Raw genomic sequence first — 22599 nt, forward strand, 5'->3', positions numbered from 1 at the left:
TCCAGATTTTTCTGTCCATTGGGTCTTGTGGATTTTGGAACTGTGGCTAGGTGATGGTAAATGGGCTGTACATATATTTATGGTGGAAAATTTGGAGAAACTATAGTGATGTATCAAAAATAAAACTACTTCACAAACACATCTTGCTGTGACAACTGGAGCCAGGTGTTACCGTGCACGAGACAGTCTTCAGAACAAAGAATATCCACCCCCCAGGTAAATCGTGCCATGATTAAGAAAGCCTGGTGTTGTTTCTGGGCACTTAGCAATGAACAGAACAATAAAATAGCTGTTTGCTATGAATTTGTTATAAATAACATATCATATATTTTATATGTTTGTGATGCTGGCGATTGAACTGGCACTTGTTAGGCAAATACTCTAGCATTTGAGCCACACCCCAGGAATTTTGCTTTAAGGTTTTGGGTTCTTTTTGGTGTTACTGGGGTTTGAACTCAGTGCTTCTCACTTGAGAAGCAGGCGCTCTACCACTTGAGCCGCTTTAGTGTCTCGTGCTAACTTTGCTGGCAGCTGTCCTCAAATTGCGATTTTCCTGTCTGTCTCTTGTGCGGTTGGGTTTACAGATGTGTGCCACCACACTAGCACCTAAAATGTACATTATATATTATATATAATACACACACGTATATATTTTTTATATGCAAGATATGTGTGTATACATGTATGTATATATAAAGAAAAGTATGAGTTTCACAGACTTGTACTATTTAGTAGTTTTTACTTAATGAGGCTTCATGACTATTTTATATTTTCAAAAATTCTTCAAACCTATGATTTTATGACTATAGAATATTTATTCAGAAAAGTTATTTCTTAGCCGTTCCTTTATGTGAGAATTGATCACTATTTAAAATAACACCATGATGAATATTCTTAGGCTCCCGTTGTTGATGGTGTCTAGTCATCTCACCTTCTAGGCCTTGGGGTTTATTCTAGAAGGGGTTATTGAGTCAAAGTATAAAAACTTTAAGAAATCCTTGGCATACAAGATGAAATTGCTTTACAGAAAACTCCCAATTTTCCTTAGTGAAGGAGTTTACATTTAAAAATCAAAGTCTTTTGTTTATCCAATAACAAACATAGCTAGTTCAGGCAATGAATAGCACATCTAGAAAACTCTGGCCTTCTGGTTCAAGCTGACTGGCCATTTGATCCTGGATGGACCGGGCATATTTCCTCTCAGCTGGTCCCACGGTACTCATCGTATTGTAATCATCCCAGTATGTGGACGGGTTGGAAGATGTTCAAAGACTGGGCAATGAAACATCATTAAGGATGATTAACTTATGGGAAAAGACGAAAAGACCTGGGAACTTGAAAGCTGTGTGGCAGAGAAAGAGGCAATCTCCCTTCCCTGGCATTGAACCTCAGTAAATAAAGGCAGGGGGAGGAACTTCTCAGGCGTGCACTTGAAACTGGGGATTCCAGGCGGAAATCTCAGGAGAAAACTTCCTTTCATTTTCTGTGAGAACGACCTCCTGAGGAAATGCTAGAATTCCTTTTACGTGTGAGAAGGTGAAACAGCAAAGGCATGCATCCAGCCACGTGCTCGCTGTCTTTAGCAAATGTGCATCAGAACTCGATAGAACAAGTAAGAGTTCCTCTTCTGCAGAGGAGGAGTGAGTAACCAGGCTCTGCTGCAGACCACAGCTGGGTGGGGAACCTCCATTTAGAGGAAGAACATTCACATTTTTCTGTGTTTCCAAGGCTACAGGAGAACAAGAATTTCACTATGTAGAGTAGGGGCTGCCCACTATTGTAGCCCTGAATGATAGAGAGTAAACTTGCTTTCCTATAAAGGGACAGATAAATATTTTTGACTTTGTAGACCTTCAACTACTCAATCATTGTAGATTGCAGCAGTCATAATCTATTGGCAAGGCATTTTCAGTAAAACTTTATTTACAAAAACAGGCAGTAACCAGGAGCATGCTGACCCAAGATCTCAAGAAATGGGAACGAGGTGGCATAAAAGAGTAAGAATTCCAAGAGAAATGGTTCAAATCCCATCTCTACTCTAAATGACTATGTAACCCTAGGTAAGTCAGTTAACCCTTGTTTGTGGCACTGACATTTGAACTCAGGGCCTTATGTACTCTACATAGCACTTGAGCCACTTCACAGCCCTTTTTGTGTTGGCTATTTTTGAGATAGGGTCTTACTTACTTTTAGACCCTGGCTGGCCTGGACCATGATCTTATTTGTTCTTCCCTGTATAGCTTGGATGACAGGCCTGCCCCTCCACACTCAAGCCACTGGTTGAGATGTAGTCTTTTTTTTTTTTTTTTTTTTTTTTGTTCAGGCTGGCCTTGAACCATGGTTCTCCTATTCTCTGCCTCCCGTGTAGCTAAGATTACAGACTTGAGCCACCTCGCCTGGGTTAGCCTTTCTGAACTCAGTTTTCTCTACTGTTAATTGAGGTGCTTACCTTATGAGTTTGTTCTCAAAATCAAACAAACGAAGCCTGCGTAAATGTTTACCTTAGGCCTGAGTGCATAGAAAAGGGAGGTAAAGAAAGCACACACATGCACATTTGGCTAGAGCTCCTCCCCTCTCGTGTTTGGGTTTGTGTAACTCTTTCCCCTGACTAGAACCATTCTTGGGCTGGAGGTGGGGCTGATGGTAGAGCGCTTACCTACCAAGTGAAAGGCTCTGGGCTTCATCCCCTGCACTGTAAAAACAAACCATGTCTTACTTAACCTGTGACTCTGATGCCTGTCATCTTGACCCATAGAGGATGGTGTCTTGCAAGGTGTGATGGAAGGGCTGGGGGGAGGATTTGGTACACTGTTTTAACAAGGGAAGACTCACAGGAGAAGAGGAGTGAAGGACGCAGGTCAAGTTTGAAGAGCTAAGCAGAGGTTTTCTCAACAGGAGAGGAGCATCTACCTGATCGCAAGGGGTCTCAGGGTGCCATACCTGGCATCAGGCCCATCTGTGAGACCCCAGGTCAGCCCCTGTGTGGGGGCTGCCACAAGAAGGGCGAGGGGCTCATTTCTCAGGTGGATTGGCTCCTGTCCTGCTCAGTGATAGCAGGTGGGGGCTGGCGGCCACCAACATCACATCAGCTGGAAGGGCACTCTGCTTCAGGGAGACCCAGAACCAGGGCAGCTTCCAGTCCAGTGTCCAGTTCCAGCTTGACACACAGAAGCCCATGTGTTCTGAGGTTGTGCTCTTGCCATCTGTGAAACAGAGCTGGTTTATAGGAAAAGGGACAAGGGCCGAACCAGGGTGACTGAGCTGTCATCTGTCACTCCAGAGGCGAGATGTTTGTGGAGAGGCTGAGTGGAGGGATGGTGACTATCTTGAGGCAGGAATGTAACGTGCTTTCGGAGGGACAGGAAGTGGCTCTTTCACCAGTGGCCTGGGGACATTTCCTTTGCTCGGAGATGTAAGCAGCATCATCCAGATTAGCGTTGTTGGATTCCATGGTGTCCTTGGCACAAGTGTCAATAGTGTCACAGTATCATTTGTGGTGGGATTGAATTCTGGCTCTGTACTTGACCCAATTACCTGGAATTGCTCAGTTTCAGTTTCCTCATCTGTAAAATTTTTGTGAGGATTAGCATTAATGCCTATAAAATATTTAGTGTGGTGCATGACACCTCATTAAAGTTCAATTTCAATACATGGTAAATTTGTTTTATTTGCTTTCTTTGTTGTGGCTGTTTTGTTGTTTTGTTTGAGAAATGGTACTGTCTAGGTAGTATTCATCAATTTTCATTTGCATATTACTTTGCATTTTGTCATATCTGTTACTATCTGTCTATTACTTACTTAATATACATTATGTGGCTCTTAAAATATTTAAAGCCGGGCACCGGTGGCTCACACCTGTAATTCTAGCTACTCAGGAGGCAGAGATCAGGAGCATTGCGGTTTGAAGCCAGCCTGAGCAAATAGTTCAAGAGACCCTGTCTTGAAAATGCTTCACAAAAACAGGGCTGGTGGAGTGGCTCAAGGTGAAGGCCCTGAGTTCAAGCCTGCAAAACAAACAAACAAATAAAAAAAAGTTAAATACAAGCCAGGCATGATAGTACAAACCTATAATTCCAGAACTTGGGAGGCAGAGGCAGGAGGCTGGAAAGTTTGAGGCCAGCTGGGCTACATAGTGAATTCTAGGAAAGCCTGAGCTACATCGTAAGACCTTGTAATATAGTATAGTAAACTTGTGATATCACTAGTGAAATAATGGTTTTGGCTGGGTAGTGCTTAGAGCAACGTACGGCTGCCATAATAAGAGACACCATCACCTTCGACGTTGACATCAGGTGACTGCCAGTGTTCTGCTCTACCTGGCACCTGGCATTGGTCCATTTCATTCCTTCCTTCCAGAACAAAGTCTCTTGCAGTCTCCCTGCTGAGTGAGATCACATCCTTGCTCCTACATGAAATAACTGAGGTCATCTTAAGTGGCTTGCTTGGCCAGAGGTTTTATGCAAAATTCAGGGATTTTTTTTTTTTCCTCTCTGTTAAATAAGTTGGGCTCTGACAGATTACAAGGAAGTGGTTACTCAGAGCTGAGCACTCAAAGCTGTTTGCAGGGAGTGGTGGAAGTTCCCCTTCCTTGCCTAAAATAACTGGAACTGGATCCCAACAGTGTGCGCTTTGTCCAGGTTTGAAACAATGTCCTTTGCACGGAAATCCTCACCGATATGTGGTGGTAGTCCTCTCTGACAGGCTAGAGAAAGGTCAGTCATTCTGTGTTCCATGGCTAAAAGGCCATTGTCAGAAACAATGAGTTCCGGAGGAGCGAAACTTAAGCATGTGGAGTAAGCAATATTGACCTTCCCTAGCTCTCCTGCCCTTCTGTCATTTGATTTCCTCACTGTCACGGGCATCTGATTCCGGAAATAGATATCCTCTCCGTGCATTTGATTATTTTTATTGCATGGCTGTTTGTGACAACCTTCCCTGGACATTCCTGAGCAGGTTTTGAGGAAATGAGAGAAGGAAATGGTCGATCCTTCTAGTAGAGCAGAGTTCAGAGGCGCTGTCCCAGATGAAGGTCTGTGGGTTCAAATTCCACAGCAGTGTTTAATCCCAGGCCTCCACTGGTCAGGTTTCATAATTAGGGCAAGGGCGTGTCCAGTGTAGTCTTTGGCTGACTCAGCATGGAAAGACCTGGGGATTTGGTTTGAATGGGAATCTTAACAATGTAATGTAGACGTAAGGAAAAGTAGATTGGGTGACAACTCCTGAAGTGTTTCACTTTCTGTTTTAACACTACCTTATTTATTATCTAGGGAAATTTTAAGGCTAAGAGAAAAAGGCGGGGGGATAGGAAAAAAGCCATAAAGAAACTTTTTTTTTAAGCTCTGAGAAATTCTGTTAGTGTGGTCATATTAACCTCTGTGTGTTACTTAGCTTTCTATCACTATAAATAAACACCTGAGATAATGAACTTGTGAAGAGAAGACTTCTATTTTGGAGGTTCCAAACCTTGATCCATTGGCCCCATTCCTTCATGTCTGTGGGTGAGAGGGGCCTGATAGCCAGGAAGTAAAAAAGAGGGCACTTTCCCCATGACCTACAGTCGTCTCACTAAACCCACCTCTTAGAGGTTCCACCATTTTCCCATAGAGCCACCCTATGGACTAAGCCTTAACACAGTGGCCTTTGGGAACACATTTAAGACCCAAACTGTGCCACCATCCTAAGATTTTCTCTAGTCCTGAAACCTACTGCCTGTGACATATTAAGTTGCAGCTTGTGTTCCGGGAAATTTCCTCCTCAAGGAAGAGGAGGCAAAATGTAAAGGTACTTTAACTTTCCTTTCCTGGCTGAGGTCGCTCTCTGGTGGCATCTTGACCAAACCACCATTTCCTGTGGGGCAGGCCTCCCCCACCAGCAACCTTTCAGCTTCAGGAGGGAAGCACTGGGGCAGGGCTTTACTCCATTTACCTGATAGGCCGGATGGCTCTGATATTTAGTGGAGTGACAGGTAGGATTTAGAGCTGTCTCAAGCCTTTCTTTGCTTTCCCTCTCATCCTCCTTACCAAAGCAGAGGAGTTGCAATGTTGAACCCTACATGTGTGTTGCTCCAACTCTGCAGTGGCATGCTTGGCCAGGGGCAGTGGTCACACATAGAGAGAAACAATAACGTCAGTGGTGCTCCCAAAGGGGCCTGCCAATCCTCTCACACAGCTTGAGCTGGAGGACGTGACATGTCTGGTCCTCCCAGATGAAGGAGATCTCTTGTTCCCAGTATATAAGGACCACTTACAGGGTCCTATTTTTTCTTATACCATGGCACCTAAATGCAAGCCTGTGACTGCCTCTAGTGTTCCAGGAAATAGCTCCATGCTGCACGGGAGCCAATGCGCATGGAGGTCTGGAAGGAATCTTCATGCAGCATCTTTATTGACACACAGAATGGCCAACGGGGGCTCTGAGCTGGGTGTGTGCTGCATGCATGGCCAGTGAGATTCTTGTCTGAGGCTTTTAGAATTATGGGAGGAAAAGGTGTGTGTGTGTACTCACCAGCTGTGAGGGTTGTCTAGGCCTGAAGCTACAGTGATTGCTTTGGCATTCACATGGCCAGAACCTGCCTGAGAGTGATGCCAACGTGGAGAGCAGCAGAGCCAAGAAGTGACCATCCCGGGTGCAGCCTGCTCCAGCTGTGCTGAAGTGAGCAGTCAAGTCAGATGCTTCAGTTGGATAAAGAGACAAATTCCTTTCAATTCTTTTTTATTTTTGGAGACTGGGGTTTGAACTCAGGGCTTTGTGCTTGCAAAGTGGGAACTCTACTGCTTGAGTCACACCTCCAGCTTTGGTTATTTTGGAGATGGGGTCTAGCGAACTATTTGCTCAGGCTTCTTAAACCAGATTGAGTCGTGTTGCTGTTGCAGGCAGCTGAACTAGCAGACAGTTACTAGTCTCCTTTTGACCTGGACTCTGTAAGTACAGGTAAATCCTTCTTTTGGGTAATGACCAGACTGTTCAAGAGAGGAAATCCACCAAGCCAAGAATCAAGTGCTTAGCTCATCCTTGCTCAAGGGTGGACTTTCACTTAAAGTGATCGGCCTGCTTTAGTTGCAGACAGCTTGTCTTAGGTTTGCAAATTGGATTTAAATAGCCATTGATGGCATAACTTGGGATCAATCAGCCCTTCAAATGTCTGTGAGGAGTGTGAAGGATTTTTTAATACTCATTTTTCATAATAGACGTGCAGACTCACCCTTGAGTCACTGGTTAGCTAAGGGGTGCCCCTCCTTGTAGTGGCTATTCACCCACGTTCTAAGTTTATGGCAAGCACACTCCCACACACCTGTCTTTAATGTGCCTCCGGGTAGTGCTCTGGCATACAGGATGTCTGCCTGTAATCCAGTGGCCCAGGTAGAACCAGGTGCCTGGTTCTCACAGCTGCCCCTGCCTACTGAGTGAGTAGTGATTGCCCCATCAGAGACACAAGCCTTTGACTTGTCTTTCCTGTAGAGATAATGATCCATGCCAAGTCACCCACAGAACCACATGCAACTAGGGACAGGCTGAGCTATCTGGAGATGCAAAAGAACAGTGTTGTGAGCTGGTTTTTGTAACTATCGAGTCCTGTTCAAACTTTGTCCCGGAAGACTATCTTCCTCATCCAGCTTTCTAGAGAGCTGGTGCCCCAGGGAACAAGAATAATGGGTTCCATCTCCAGGCAGAGGTGTCTGGTGTCTCAGAAATAACAATGAAGAGATGCCAAAACAAAGGTTAACAAAAATTGGGGATTTTTCCATGTTTAAATGGAACAAAATCAGAACTGGAGCACACACACACACACACACACACACATGCACAATGACTGTTCATTGCAGTGACATTGTGCTAGATCCAGGATCATTGCATTTATAAAACAGGTTTTTTCAGAAAGAACTAGAGGTAGCACATGTAAAGCTGTCCTGTTTCTGCATCTCTGCAAAAGTGTGAGGTCTCTTTGGAGATGACATTGGAAGGTTGATATCTCCTGAACCCTCACTGCCAGCCCTTCACATGATACTAAATAAATAAAAATTAAGATTTAAAGACATGACTCCTTTGCGTCTTATGCTTTCTGCCTCCTCCTTAGGCCGGAAAGGGAAGGAATGGGGGATGTCATGGCAGAACCACTCCTTACTTGACAGGGGCCCAAGGGAATTCAGTGCTTACTTTGTGGCTTTACCTCGGCTTGCTGTGTGATCTTGGGTAAGTCACTTGCCCTCTCTGGATTTCTCCACGTATAAAAAAGCAAGTGGTGGATGAAGGCCTTGCAAGCTCCTTCTGAAAGTTTATTATACCAGTTTCGTGTGAATAGTCTAGGTATTAGGGATAGAGTTAGGGATGGAGTGGTGAAAACCCCCCACCACACACAGATCCAGACCCCACCTGCATGAAGTTTATCTTCTAGACACAGGTGAAGGGGAGGGTAAAGAGGTATCAATATATGTGTATATGTTTATAGTTAGCAAAAATACAGCTACACAAAGACAGAGAAGATGAGTGCTATGAAGAGCAAAAGAGCAGCAAAAGGAGAGAATGTGGTCTGTGACCTTGGCTGTGGGTGCTTCCCAGATGAATTTAGCAAGACACTAATGAAGGGTGTGCCATAGAGACGTGGAGGACTCAGAGAGCAGAAGGGCCATTAAAGGGTCTGATGGAGACAGGAAGTCACTCCTTGGTGAGTCAAGAAGAGGAGTGGGGGAAGAAGAGATTCCAGCAGCACTTGTGAGCCTGTCGGCAGGCAGGTCTAAATGGGAATCCCTCTAATCACTTAACAAGGTGTGCCCTCAAGTCCCACCTCCTCTCTGAACCTCAGCCTCTTCCTCTATGAGAGGAAGGAAGAAGCAGCTCCGACATGTGCAGGTGCAATGGATAAAGTCTCCACAGAGCTTAGCACAGACCAGCCCAACCTGTAATCAGTATTCAGCTGGCTAATGTAGATTGGCCATCATTGGCCGAGCAGCGTTTATCATGCTTTCTTTCTAGCGCTTCCTTTCACCCTCCCCAAACATGATGAGGGGCGGGCTCTGTTATGATCCCATTTCATGGATGAGGTAAATGATTTCGTCAGGGCATCTATGTTAGTCATCATTATTATGTCCTCTGGCAACGCTATGGGAGGTTGAGGTGACCCAGCTGCCTAACAACAGTGTCATCAAGAGCTGCTGATGGCTGGGCTTCCTGGAGAAGGAAAAAGAGGAAATACCATATTTAACACAAATACACTGCATCACCATTATTGAGGCATAACGTCTACACAACACAATGTGCCAATGCTACATCTTGTTTTGAAGCCTGACAAATACGTAGCCACTTAACCATCGCCACAACCATGACAATCACTAATTTGCTTTCATTTTAATTTTACCTCTTCCAGGATTTCCTCTAACTGGAATCGTACACTTCTTTCACAGAATTGAAGCTTTCTGAGATTCGCCCAGGTTCTTGAAAATGTTCATGATTCCTTGCCTTACATTGCCGAGCAATACTCCCTCATAGAGATCTGCCATCTTTGTTCATTCACTCACCAGTGGATGGACATTTGAGCTCGTCCAGGCCTTGGCTATGGCTAGCACTGCTGTGTGAGTCTGAATACGAGTTTTTATGTGGTCCCTGCCTGTGGGAAGGACCACTGGGTGGCATGCTAAGTGTATGCTTCACTTTATGAGTTACCAAACTTTTTGACCAAGCGGCGGTACCACTTTGCATTCCCACCAGCACTGGGTAAAAATTCCCATTGTTCCTCATCCTCCCCAGTAGCTGGTATTATCAGTCTTTTGGTGTCCAGCTACAGTACAATACGTGTACAGTAATGTCTCATTGAGGGCTTTACTGTGCATCCGTGACCAGTGAGTGCCTACACACGTTTATTTGATTTTCAACATCTTTTATGGACAGTGTCTATTCAAGTCTTTTGTTCATTTAAAAACTATCTTCTTATTCCATTGTAAGGAGTTCTTTATAGGTTTTTCTTTAATATAAAGTCTTTAATATATATGCTTTGCAAATATTTTCCTCCAATCTGTGCCTCTCCTCCCCTCCCCTCTCCTCTCCTGTAACCTCCCCTCCTCTTCCTTTTCCCCTCCTCTCCCTTTTCCCCTTCTCTCCTCTTCCTCTCCACCCCTCCCCAGGTCTTTTTTGAAATATGGTCTTATTGTGTAGCCTAGGGTGATCTTGAACCTATGATCCTCCTGCCCTGCCTCCTGAGTGCTGGGATTATAGGCTCACACCACCAAATCTGGCTCTGTTCATTTTCTTAATAGTGGCTTTTTAAGAGGAAAAGCTTTTCGTTTTTATGAGGACCAATGTATCCATTTTTTATGATTGAAAAGAATCTTGTGTTCTAAGAAATATTTGTCTAACCCAAGGTTACTAAGATTATTCTGTGCTTTCTTCTAAGGGTTTACAGATCTGTGTGTCATATTGAGCTCTGTTAGTTCATGACCCATTTCAAGTTACTGTTTTACTTTGTGGTTGAGTTTCACTCTTTTTGCATGTAGATATCCAATTGTTCCAGTACCATTTGTTGCAAAGACTCCACGGCCATTTCTTTTTTATTAAATTGACTTGGTGCTTTTTTATATAATCAATTGGGCATGTTTGTGTGGTGTATTTCTGGATGTTCCATTGATCTACTGGCCTTTGGTTATGTCAGTAGCACACTGTCTTGGTTACTACAGCTTTATACTAAGTCTTGAACTCAGGTAATTGAAATCTTCCAATTTTGTTCTTTTCAGCATACATTATGGAGTTTTCAAGGGCACAGTGGGTGTGGGGGAGTTGGAATAATCATATATATATGCATATTTATATGCATATATATATATTTGTCATACTTCTTATTGTGTGTGTGTGTGTGTGTGTGTGTGTGTGTGTGTGTGTGTGTAGTCTGTGCTTCCAGGACAGAACAGCAGCTGTGAGTGCTTGGAGATAAGACAGGCTTGTCTTTTCAAGGACCTTGCGGTGACATCCCTCAGATGGACCAAGGCTCACTGGATGCCGAAGGACAAAATTTGGATTTTATTCCAAGGGGCAACAGACACCATTGGGTGGCTTTAAGAAGGGGAAGGTAATAAGATTGGTTTCAGCGGGGCACCAGTGGCTCACGCCTATAATCCCGGCTATGCAAAAGGCAGAGATCCAGAAGATTGAGGTTCGAAGCCAGCCCTGGGCAAATAGTGAGACCCTATCTGGAAAAAACCCAACATAAAAAAGGGCTGGTGAAATGGCTCAAAGAGTAGGTCCTGAATTCAAGCCCCAGTAAAACACACACACACACACACACACACACACACACACACACACAGATTTCAGTTTTTAAAATGTTGTGTGTTATGTAATTGATTCTATTCTTTAACTGCTTCCGTGTAACTCAGTAGCATGAGTCAGTACTTGGCCTGTATTTCAGAAAATTCTAGAGTCCTGAGAAAACATGCTGTCTGGCTGTACCATCTGGAAACTTCCAGAAAGCCCCTGACCTGGGGTGTTTATGAAAATGCTCAGGCACAGAGGCTGTTGAATTGTCTTAGATGCAAACAGGAACTCTTCACTTTATTACCAGGAAGAATGAGTTTTGATATAAGGCGTGTGCCTATGTGTGTTTGGAATTCTTAATCACCAATGAGTCATTACGGTGTGTTTCCACATTTCAACTAAATGAACCTTCTGTTGATTGTAGGCTTTCTCTGTCCCCAGCTTTAAAAGTAAGTTTACACTTACCAAAAAAGCTGCAAATGTAGAACTAATATTAAAAATACCTGTGTAGCCTTTTTTAAGCCTATGAATGCTTTGCTATCCGTGTTTTGGTTATCTGTGAGATGCTGTAGTCTGCAACGCCCCCACAGTTTGTGTGTGTGAGTGTGTCTTTTATGACATTAGTAGTTTTAAAGAATATAGTCATGCCTCCTGGCTACCCCACTCCCAGTTACACCAGAATGTTCCTCACCTTGACTCTCTGTGAGTCAGCACAGATTATACACTCCTGGCTACAATGTGGGACACAGAGGATGTCCTACCTTTCTTCCTTCTCAGATGTCACATCTGGAGGCATGTGATGTCCATCTCTCTGTCACAAGTGACACTAAATACCCCCAAACTTGCATTCAGTTTTTGTGGATGAGACACAGTGGCAGAGCAAAGGAAGAAGGTGACAGAAAGAAGAAACAGAAAGACACAGTGACTCAGTGTTAGTTTTGTTCTTGACTCATCCTTGCTGCTGATCAACTCAGCTAAGGTGAGGCCCATGCACGCCACACACAGGCTCGGTTCCACTCAGCTAGCTCCAAAGTCCTAGTTAGGCTGTCTGTGTGATCTGGGTGAATTATGAAAGCCCTCAGCTACAGGTCCTCCGTCCATCCCTCCCTCAAAACGTGATGGATCACGTAAGGAGGCTGCCTTGGCACTCAGGCACCAATCAACACTGGGAAGGACAAACCCATTTCCACGTGCTGAATAACCTTGCTGTGTTGTTTCCTTTTTGGGTGGCTTTTTGAGGAAGAAGGAAATGGCAAGTGCCACGCAAAGACTAAGATGTGGGAAAGAATGTTAATAAGAAAGATAACAGATGGAGGACGGCCAGGCAGAGGAAAGAGAGTCAAGAGCAGCCTGGGAACCTGTGGTTGCTTATGTAGTCCTGAAACAAGTAGGAACTGAGTACCGACCATGTGGCAGGACCTGCCTGGGAAAATGTGTTGGGCAATGGGACAGAGCACTCAGGAGCGTGGGCAGATTACATTCTAGTAGGAAGGCAGAGGCCAAACAAATAAAGTGATGCATCCTGCTAGGGACAGGTAGGCGCTGTGAGGAAAGTAAGGCAGGAAGAAGAGTGGGTGTGCACAGGCAGGCAAGGGCACAGGATTGGAGGACAGGGGAGAAGAGCCCCAGAACACAGGGAACAGTAATTGGAAAAGCCACATGTAGTGAAGTACAAAAGAGCAAGGAGAAACAGAAGCCCAGAGGCCATCAGGCCAGGGCAAGGAAGAGAGATCTGTCACCCATGCATCTTTGGCACCTTGGCCATGGAGGGCTCTGCAAACTCTGGTGTGGGGCTGTGGAGTGGCTCAAGTGGTAGAGTGCCTGCCTAGCGAGCATGAGGCTGTGAGTTCAAACCCTAGTGCTGCCAAGAAAAAAAAATTTCATGTTAAAAACCTCTTGTGTGGTGGGTGGCCCTTATAGGAAGAGGCAGCAACACATTTCTCTGCCTTGGGTCATCCTTCCTGGTTCCTGCTTTGGCCAGAGGCCAAGTCCTCAAGGTCCTTATTACCCCAGGAAAGAGTTTCAGTTTGGTTCTATGATTTACATTTTAAATTAACACTACTGCTGCTTCAGGCAGGTGGCCTGAAATGTGACCGATTATCTTGATTGGCCCAAGACTGAGTGCTTTCCTGGAACTTTCAGTGGTTAAAGCCAGGACAGCCTTGGGCACTGAGATGAGTTGATCACTTGAAAACAGGAAGATGAGAGAAAGCTCCAGTCTTCTTTGATGGAGAAATGAGAGAAACTTGGACTTGGTACGATAGCAATGTGGCGATGAGAAGAGGCTGGAATAGAGATACCTTTTGAAGGAGCTGCTGCTTTAAGAAGCAGGTATGACAAGTCTTGGGGAAAAAGGCAGAGGCAGGAAAGCCTTGTGGAAGCTGGAGCTTCAGGCCTTGGTTCTGCAGGCCTGGCAGGAGACTTTGGGACATGACAGCCATCAGAGGCTTCTCATGGGGGAGGGGCTGGAGATAATGCTGACCCCACAGTATCGCCAGGGTTCTGTTGCAGACTTGGATGCCTTTTGTGGCAGGTGGGTGTTGATGTCATTTTAAACCTTCATAAAAGTTCAGAAGACCCTTAGGGAGCTGGTAGAAAGGCATGGATGTTTATAAAGTGGCAGCTGGTCCTCCTTTGACCAGACTGCATTCTCTCTGTGTGGGATATGGGGAGGGGGCAGGGGCCTTTGTTCTCTGCTCTCTGTCTACCACCCTGCCTGTCCTGTCCCTAACTCAGGCAGGAGTCATGGCTCCATCATCTTTACCCCTTCTCTGCTCTGGCCCTCCCCCTCCTGCCTTGTTGGGTCATTGGCTCTTCACAAGAGCCATCATCTCACAGTCCATGGCAGGTGGCACTTCATGACCTGCAAGGGCTTCTAAGAGGTCTTTGTGGGTTTTAAAGACAATGGAGTCCTCTCCCCAGTCCCAAATGAGGTTCAAGAGAAAAATATTACATCTAATTGGATTTTTGGAAATAATATACAACTGTAAATGCCACAGTTTATTTTCTTTTGAGGTGTTTTCTTCTTTTCTTGGGGGAAAGACCAACACCTTCTTCACAACAACTCATCATCTATTGGCCAATCCTACGCTGACAGACACTGCGCCTAGCACCTGTAGTAAAGTCAGATCAGCATCCCTGGAAGTAGGGATGACTCAAGGGTCCCTGCTTTCCAAAGGAAGAAAGAGAGTCTCAGAGATCACTTGCCTGTGGGCACCTGACTGCTCAGCTCTTGAGGCAGGATTTGATCCCAGATCCCCCTCTCTTGCTCCTTAGACTTATTTTATTATCCAGGTATCTCTCAGTCATCTATGTATGTATTTGTCATCTATCTCCATCTATCTGTCTGTCTATCCATCCATGTATGGATCTGTCCACCTGTCTATCTATCCACTATCTAGTTGTCATCTATCTAGGTATCTATTTGTCATCTTTCTGTTTACCTATCTATGTACCTATGTCATCTATCTATCTACCCATCAATGTATCTATCTATGTATCTATTTGTCCTCTATTTACCTATGTCATCTATATCTATTTGTCCATCCATTCATCCATCCATCTACCTACCTACCAACCTATCCATACATGTATCTATCTACTCCTATCTATCCATCCATGTATCTATCTACCCACCTGCCTATCTATTTATATCTATCTATCTATCTATCTATCTATCCATCCATCCATCCATCCTCCCATGTCTGGTTCCCTACTTTGTTTCTCACTCTGCTAAACTTCCCTAAGCCTGATGCTAGGTTTTGTAGGGTGACCTTCTAACACCCCATCCTACTGAGGACACGATGGGGAGGCAGGGAAGCGCTGCTAAATCTCAGACATGAGCCAGAGGTGGCCCAGGCACCCTGGCTTGAGGGATGGGAGGTAGGTCTGCTTCTTTTCACTCCTTAGTGCCTTGAAAGGGCTCCTCAGAGGTGAGAAGCAGAGAGCACAAAACTCCCTCTGCTGAAGTGGATCTCAGGGCTGTGGAGCCTAAAGGAGATCCTGAAACAGCTGCTTCCACTGGGTCCTGCCTGTGCCTTCCCTAAGTCCTTTACAGACATCGTGGTATTTATTTCCTAAGGAAGGAGACTGACACAAGAAAGGAAAACAAGGGACCACAGTCAGACAGGCTGCCATTGCCACTCAGCTTTGTCCCACTGCTTTCTATGTGGGCATTTCCCACATAGAGAGAGGTCTCTTGGATAAGTTTTCTGGGACTCACAAGAAGAGCAAGGAATATCCATTTAGAAAGAATCTTTTTAATCTCATAAATATGTTCTGTGAACGGAAATATACAAACAAAACAACCTAACCCAACTCATAACGTGCCTAAGGACCTCAGCTCTTGGATACAGAAAAACAAATCACAGACTGCTTAGCAACACGCAGGGGCAGAGAGGGGGCGGCAGCCAGCTGGGATCTCAGCCTCCCCAGCCCCAGGAGGAGGGTAGGGAGGATAGTACAGCGACTGTAGAAAGAACAGGGAGGTGGGAGAGGGAGAGGGAGAGGGGAGGGGAGGGGAGGGAGAGGGGAGGCGAGGGGAGGGGAGGGGAGAAGAGGAGAGAGAGTTAGTTTTGACCCAGGGTGTGCAGGGTGGGAGGCCAGCCCACTCAAGTTGCACAAAGTCGTCCCAGGTCCCTCGTGTCACCCCTCTTACAGTCACCATTTTGTGGCCTGGCGCCCAGAGCGCCTGGGTCCCCAGGACGTGCGCCTCTGCCCCGCGCCCGGAGCCCCGAGGCCTGGCCAAGGCACCGGCTGTGTCGCGCACAGCTCGGATCTCCCTTAAGAGTTCTGCAAAATGGTGTCGCTGCACCTGCTTCCGGTGCCGCGCCCCGCAGCGCGGTCCCTACGAGAGGCTATGCTCCCACAACTTGTCCTTAAGGTGACCTACATATCTGCTTCCTCGTACTGCAGCTCCTACAGAAAGTATCCCTGGAGGAAAGGAAAAGTCCCAAGCAATTGTGTAAACACTGCTCCCGAGATCTGAGCGCCGCTGCCCTCTGCCGGGCGCGGGGCGCGGGGCGCGGGGCTCCCGCCTGCTCCGCAGATGCGCTCAGCCTTCCCGGCGCGCGGCCAAGACCAGCTGCTGTGACTGTGAGCAGGGCACCAAAACACGAAATCACGGACAAGCAGGCCGTCCCCCTTGCGGGAACTAACGACGTGCTCACCTGCACACCCCTCAGGTTACTGACGTTGTTGGATTTGCTAGGTGGGCAAGGTTGCTGGACTCTTTTTTTTTTTTTTTTAATCAAAACAAAGAGGTTTGGAGTCTCCTCTCCGGAAAGTCCTGGCAAAGATAACAGCTCAGGGGATAGAGAGGATAGCCCAGTGAGCAGGACATTTTGAGAGTTAATGATGAAAGCACCAGGAGTGTGGGGCAAATCAAACTGTTCAGTGTAACACTGACCAAAGAGAACTTTCCAGGCTGATAAGAATGTTTCAAGATTGTCCCCATCACTCTCAATGTGGCCTTTGAGTCCTGGGAAAGGGGCTAGGCAACTGAAGAAGTGAAGTTTTGTTTTATTTAATTTTTGTAAATCTGAATTTACATTGAAATAATCGCATGTGTCTAGTGGTTAATTGTTGACTGTAAGCTCTGGTCACATTATTTGTAAAAACAGACCAGGCCCCAAAGGCAGCACTGAGGCCCCAGGCAGAGATTGCTGGGAGAGGCCCTCAGTAAGAATTTGTTGAATGAATAAAAACATAATCAAAAGTCACTGTGCTGGGTGACTCCCATGGTCTCCACGGTGATAAGCATTTAGCCTCCTCAGAGACATGTAGGAACTTTGAAAAATGCAACTTCAACTGGGGACAGCCAAGAGCCTAGTGACATTTCCTTAGCCTTGTCAGAGGTCTTGAGCAGTAACCTTTGCAAGTGGCTTGGGCATCGCAGTAGGGAAGCTTGTTTTTGTCTTGTTTCCAATGCTTCCCTGGTAGTGCCCTCAGCCGCTAGTCGCTAGTTTCAGCCTGGTCAGAAGAAGGCTTCTTTTATTTAGTGTTTCACTGGCAACTTTTAAAATTTCTTTAATCGTCTCCTGATGTTGTACATTTGACATTTTTGTTTCTAATTTTAAATTCCTGGTGAAGTCATGAAGTCCCCAAACACCCAATGGGGCTGTACTGGATAGGGAAAGACAATATGCTAACAAGTTATCTGGAGGTGTCAGAAAGAAATGATGAAAAACAGTGCACTTTGGGGAAATGTTTCCCAGCTTGCTTTCTGGTTTTAGCAACTGCACTGGAAGAGATAAGATGCACATGGCTCTTACAAGGAGACATCGAGGTCTCCAGGGACACGAGACAGAAGAAGAGAAATGGGCTGAAAACATGCTGTCATCCCATGTGGCCAAGGAGGCTCTTCAGGGGCTCTGACAGGGACCGTTAGGGCAGAGATTCAGTGGGCTCTGGGACAACTTGACTTCAGCTAGATGGTATTTGAATAATCTACTAGAGAGAAAACAGTTATAGCACACATTGTCACATTTAGTGTTGAAACTCTTGGTTTGACTGTTGAGTAATGTGCAGCCGTGCCCAGAGGTCAGGCCTACTCTCATTCAAAAACAAGTGGGGAATTGAATCAATTATTCAGATAATCCATAGACACAGCTACTGGCCAGCAGTGCATCCCTGACTTAGCCCGGGAACAGTAAAGCTATTATAAACTGTTAGTGATTTGTGGAGCCATCTTGAATGTATTAAGGAAAGGAGATTACAGAAAAATCCAGAATGTCAATGAGGATGCATTCAGGTTGAGTCATGCAAAGAGGGAAACAGAGCCTCCCACCCATGAAAGGGACATCTTGATTTCAGCCAAAATGGAAATAAAGAATTTGGGTTCAGATTTTGCATGTGGTTCAGGTCTCCACATCACTATTTTTACATGCACAGTTGAAAATTTTCATGTTGGGAGTTCATTTGACCTCAAAAACAGAGAACGGTAAAAGAACACATGAAGAATTTTGAATACTATGAATGTATACAGTAACTTCCCATGATTTTTTAGGGGGCTAATCAAGGGGAGGTTTTTCATTTATTTTATTTTATTTCTTCTACTTCTCCTTTTGTTTAAGTAGCTTTGACCATATTACACCTTACCTGCCTTTAGTGGAAAACTCAAATTCAAATAGCTTAGGTGTGATTTATTTTTCCTACCAGCGTGAAATTCAGAGGTGGGTGGCCGCTGGCGTTGGTGTAGCATCTGGTGAGGCCTGTCCCTCAGGGTCACATGTGTTTAGGGAGCAGGAAGGGAGAGGGCGAAAAGGCTCACCTGAGTGCTGCGACCCCACGCACCACCCACCTCCACCTTTAAGGAACTGTTTGGGAAGCCCCACCCAGTGACTTCTGACACCTCATTGGTCAGAGGCCTGTTGCAAAGGAGGCTGGGAAATGTAGTCTTAAAGGCGCTTCCTCAGGAAGGTTGCCATTCTGTTACCAAGAAAGAAGGGAAGCTTTAGTCTTTCTGTCGTCCCGAAACCGGGTTCATCCGACACCAGCCGCCTCCACCATGCCGCCCAACGACATCAAAGTCGTGTACCTTGTACCTGAGGTGCACCGGTGGCGAGGTCGGCGCCACGGGTGCTCTGGCCCCTAAGATGGGCCCCTTGGGTCTGTCTCTAAAAAAGGTTGGTGATGACATCGCCAAGGCAACCGGTGACTGGAAGGGTCTGAGGATTGCAGTGAAACTGACCGTTCAGAACAGACAGGCCCGGATTGAGGTCGTGCTTTCCGCCTGGGCCCTGATCATCAAAGCCCTCAGGGAGTCCCCGAGAGACAGAAAGAAACAGAAGAACATTAAACGCAGTGGGAACATCACCTTTGATGAGACTGTCAACACTGCTGCACAGATGCGTCACAGATTAGCCAGAGAACTTTCTGGAAGATTAAAGAGATCCTGAGCACCGCACAGTCTGGGCTGCAATGTCGATGGCCGTCACCCTCGTGACGTCATAGAGGACATCAGCAGTGGTGCAGTCGAATGCCCAGCTCGTTAAGAAGTACAAGAGAAAGTATTTCAATAAAAGATCATCTGGGCTTCTGAAAAAGAAAGGAAAGATAAAGGAAGGGAGGGAGGGAGGGAAAGAAGGAAGGAAGGAAGAAGAGAGAGAAACTGGTTTTGGGTAGGTATGGAGTGACTTTACCACTTTCCAAAACCTAATACAGCCGGGGGCTGGTGGCTCACTCTGTAATCCCAGCTACTCAGGAGGCAGAGATCAGGAGTACCTTGATTCAAAGCCAGCCTGGGCAAATAGTTCGCCAGACCCTATCTCAAAAAAAGCTCATCACAAAAATAGGGCTGGTGGAGTGGCTCAAAGTGTAGGTCCTGAGTTCAAAACCTAGTACCGCAAAAGAAAAAAAAAAGAAGTTAATACAAACCAAAAAAATTTTACCTAGTTAAAAAAATCTAACTCAATACTTTATTTGAGCAACTTTTATTTGTAAGTAATTGCCATGGATAGAACAATTTTGTATAATAATTAAACGTGTATCAAGGTTAAAGGCTAAAGAGGAGCTTCTGGGTTGTGCGTGAGCGTTGTCTAAGAACACCAACAGCGTTCTTATTCAATCATCTACCTTTCTCTTGGAGGGTTTAAGTGAATGAAGTGTGCCCCGTCCATCGGCAGCTATCTTCTTCCATTAGAATCTGAGTGGAGGGGATACTCCCGAGGACTAAATAAAGAGCTTCAGCAGTACTTGCTTAAGTCTGAAATGCATTGTCTAGAGCAAGTTCAACTTCATTAGTGATTTGAGGGGAGATTGAGCTGAAGGGAAGACCTCTCTGAATGGAGCATGTCCATCTTAATTTAAGTAACTAAAACAGCATGGTATTTGAATGGTTATTGGACTCAGTTCTGAAACAATTTCTTCGTGAGTCAGCTGTTATTAGTGGTGGAAGAAAGGATGGGGATGAAGGAGAGGGTGGAGTAGTCTACACCAGGGCATAGGGATCGGATCTGCCAGGGTTTTGTATGCACAGTAAGAGGTTGAGTTGTAGTCTGTGGTTCTGGGATGGCAAACTCCCTTGGGGCTGGGCAGTAACACTGATGTACAAGTCTGGCTGGGGTGGAGAAACAGAGAAAGGGACAAAACTTCAAGAATGCAAAGTGTTAGGCCTAAAAAGGACACAGAAGAGTAGCTAATGTACAATGTAAGTCTAATCAGAATTGTTACTATGAATTCCTCCCCCATAATGGATATATCCTGATATAAATTTATATTATGAGAAAGACACAGAAACCTTCAGATGCTGGAGCCCACTGCCACTTACAGACTGGGAGTAGATACAGGAGATTGGTGGAGAAGTCCCAGGAAGAACACTGGGCGGGAAATCCTTGGTTTGCCCTCTGACCCTCCTGAGGTAATGACTTAAGGGTAGTGTTTGTCATTCTTCTAGGTTGGGTGGGAAGTTTCTAGTAAATGGCTAAAGGTGGATATTTGTATTCTTTGGGTCCAGGTGGAGAGTTTCTAGTAAGCAACCTGTGAGGGGGAGGGGGTCTGGTCCTAACGTGGCTGCCCCATGTTCACCCTAACACAAAGCACCTGCCTCCCAAGGTCCTCAGTTCCAGCTGAGGCTGCAGACCCAGCGTGACCTGCTAGTGAAGAAAAAATCCAGTATCAGAAAATTTTCATGAAGTCTGTTAAGTTTGGATCAAGGCTGAACAAATGGGGCCCACATTTGGCAACTGCTTTGGGGGCAATGTGGTGCTCACTTGTAAAGTTCTGAGCCACCCCCCCCCACCATCTCCTGCTTTTCATTACCTCCTCCTCCTCCTCTCTTCCTCCCCTTGCTCCTCCTCCATCTCCTGTTCTTCCTCTTCTACTCCTGCTCCTCCTCCATCTCCTCCTTTTTCTCCATTGTCTCCTCCTCCTCCTCCCCTTCTCCCTCCTCCTCCACCTCTCCCTTCCCCCCTCACTTCCTCTGGTGACCCTAGGCCCTGCCTGGCAGTGTGGGAGGTGCTCTAGAGTGGAGGAGGGTAGCACTGGCATGCAGGTGGCCATTAACTGATGGCAGGGAAGCCAGTTAGGAAGCTCTGCTGTTTAATGAGAGCTGGATTTCAGGCAATGACAGTGAAGACGATGGGTCAGCTGAGCTCTGGAACAATTTCTAGGTGGAATCACAGGATTGGTGTCTGGTTGAGGGAGGGAGTGATTGTGTTGGAGATAGGCATCTGGGTAGTTAAATCTACCCCTCAGGTGTATTTTGTTTTACTATGTGGATTAGAATCTCTTCCAACTCGTAAGAAAATGTGAGATTTTATATTCAAATATGGGTTTGCAGCTCTGTGGATTTCAACAAACCAATGACAGCTGGAATTATGGATGGAATCAGGGCTTGGGTGGGGGTTTCATTGAGATATTGATAACATGCATGTAATGTACTTTGATCAGATCTACCCTGGTTACGTTACTCTTTCTGAACCACCCTCCTCCTCCCCCACTCTTAATGTTAGAGGGAAGAAATACTCAAATGGCTTGCAGGTGGCCTGCAGATTAGACACTGAAAAATCTCCACGGAAGACAAAACAATACAGTTTCTGCTCCCGTACCCCCACAGAAACAGGAGACCCAGCCCTCTCCAGCACTGCCTATCCTCCTTGCTGGGGGAAGTTTTCCAAGATTGGGAATAAGTGGAAGTTATTTTACCTAGGAAAATATGTTTCTGCACCACTTGTGAAATTGGAAATTAATTCAAGCAGAGGAGAATGGATTTGGCGTTTTGCAAGGGCTGGGTAGAAGAAAAGTCAGAGTGAAAAGTGGATTTCGACATAGGGGGGAGTAATGGGAGATAAAGAGGAATTTGAGGCGAAGGGAAGGAGGAACCTGAGACTTCAGAAGGCTGGGTGGGGCCGAGGGAAGTTTACTTCTAACGGGCTCAGTAGAGGGCATTTTGCTTTCTCCAGGAGGACTTTGCTATTATGTTACAGCCATGGGATTTTCTTCTGAGTTGTGACCACTCCTGTAATTTGCATTCCAGCTCTTTTGAAATAGAAATGCCTAGAAGGACGTTGGAAGGGAATCAAAGTTGTTTGATAGATGGGACAGAGCCACAACGCTGGGTAAAGGTTACTAAACACAGGACAAATGTTGCTTGATATAGAGTGGACAGGAAAGGCCACCAGTAGAGAAGTGACTAAGTGCCACAACCTGTGCACTTGACCACTAGGCTTTTATTTTAATTTAATTAATTAATTAATTAATTTTTGCCGTACTGGGATTTGAACCCAGGGCCTCCTGATTTCTAGACAGATGCTGTACCACTTGAACCATGCTTAGCCCTAGTTATTAGTTATTTTTTTAAAAATCATGTTTTTCAAGATTAAAAAAATTAAAACATGAGAAAATGCTGGTGATACAATGTTT

At 45.5% G+C, this 22599-nt stretch overlaps 1 long non-coding RNA gene across 1 annotated transcript in view; it reads left to right on the top strand.

The window, feature by feature from the left end:
- The first annotated feature begins 13297 nt into the window (after positions 1-13297).
- The window catches only part of LOC141423432 (uncharacterized), a 45974-nt gene continuing 36672 nt past the window's right edge, over positions 13298-22599 (top strand). The window contains exon 1 of the long non-coding RNA XR_012448312.1: positions 13298-13569. This is a non-coding gene — a long non-coding RNA (uncharacterized lncRNA). The remainder of the gene's footprint in view (positions 13570-22599) is intronic.

The sequence above is a fragment of the Castor canadensis genome, chromosome 5, assembly GCF_047511655.1.
Source record: "Castor canadensis chromosome 5, mCasCan1.hap1v2, whole genome shotgun sequence".
In the NCBI taxonomy this organism is placed as follows: Eukaryota; Metazoa; Chordata; class Mammalia; order Rodentia; family Castoridae; genus Castor; species Castor canadensis.